Here is a 1,663-nt window from a genome sequence, read left to right on the forward strand (position 1 = left end):
TTGCACTTAATGTTATGGCTTACAGATAGCTCGACAACTCCACCTTCCCTCGGAGCGAAGGGGGTGGTGCAGAGTCCTAAAAGTGATTATAGAGCATGAAAACATATAGGACATATACCGTAGGTTTTCAAAGTCAACTTTGTACTCAGTTTGCTCAATTAAATGTATTACATTGTACTTAACATTTTATTAAATTTGGGGAATTTGTATGATCACAAACATCAAAATTCAAAAACTCTGATATAGGAATTCAGATGGTCACACAATTTCACTATCAGCTATACATGTACATGTATTCAAAAATAGAAACAGGAGAACTCGAATTGAAATTTCACAAATATACTCAAAAAGATTTCAATTCCAAATTTCAATTTCAGTTTTATAAAAAACAACATCAAACAGAAGTCTGAAGACTAATCGTATTTGGTTTACATCAAACTTTACAGTAGGGAGACACAAAGAAAAAGTAAAAACAAAACAAACTGACACTTTACACAACAAGAGACCCGCGGGTCTAGCGCTCACCTGAGTATCGCAAGTTCACCTTTCACGCAGTCACTAATCTAAATTATTCATAGCTCTACTAAAATTTGACCAGGCATTCTCAAGTAGAAGATGAAAATGTATAATAAAAAAAAAAGGGCCCCAATTTTTTAAGATTCCTTAATATGGGGGGATTGGGGCCCCCTGGGGCCCTCTGGGTGGGACATGGTGCCCATTTTGATAAATTGAGATCCTGACCCCCTAGGGATGCTACCTGCCAAGTTTGACGAAAATCCATCATGAGGTTTTCAGGAAGAAGATGAAAATGTACAATTCAGGCCCCCATTTGGACCTTCCCAACCCCCCCCCCCCCCACCCCCAAGAGGGGCACCCCTGGATCTGCTATGAACAAACTTGAAACTACAGTCATTAATGTACACACTCATAGTATTATCTTAGCTCTATAACTTCTGATTCTAGAGAAGATTTTTAAAGATTTCTTCATTTTGGGAGGTTTCGGGCCCCCTGGGGCCCCCTGGGTGGGGCATGGTGCCCATTTTAACAAATTGAGATCCTAACCCCCTAGGGATGCTACCTGCCAAGTTTGGTGAAAATGGGTCATGGGGTTCTCAAGAAGAAGATGAAAATGTACAATTTAGGCCCCATTAGGACCACTCCCCACCCCCCTCCCCTGGGTCCCAAGGGGGGCACCCCTGATTCTGCCATGAACAAACTTGAAACTACAGTCATCAATGTACTAACTCATAGTATTAACTTAGCTCTATCACTTCTGGTTCTAGAGAAGAAGATTTTTACAGATTTCTTAATTTTGGGGGGTTTGGGCCCCCCTGGGGGCCCCCTGGGTGGGGCATGGTGCCCATTTTAACATATTGAGTTCCTAACCCCCTAGGGATGCTACCTGCCAAGTTTGATGGAAATTGGTCCTGGGGTTTTCAAGAAGAAGATGAAAATGTAAAAAGTTTACGCACGACGGACGACTCACGACGCACGACGGACGCCGGACGAAGGGCAATCGCAATAGCTCACTTGAGCCTTTGGCTCAGGTGAGCTAACAACTGATTCATATTGACAACCCCCCAAACAAGAATACCACACTATATTTACATTATCATAAAAATTGATAACACCAACTTTAACTTAACAACAAAGATAAGGCATT

This window comes from Diadema setosum, chromosome 8, assembly GCF_964275005.1.
Source record: "Diadema setosum chromosome 8, eeDiaSeto1, whole genome shotgun sequence".
NCBI lineage: Eukaryota > Metazoa > Echinodermata > Echinoidea > Diadematoida > Diadematidae > Diadema > Diadema setosum.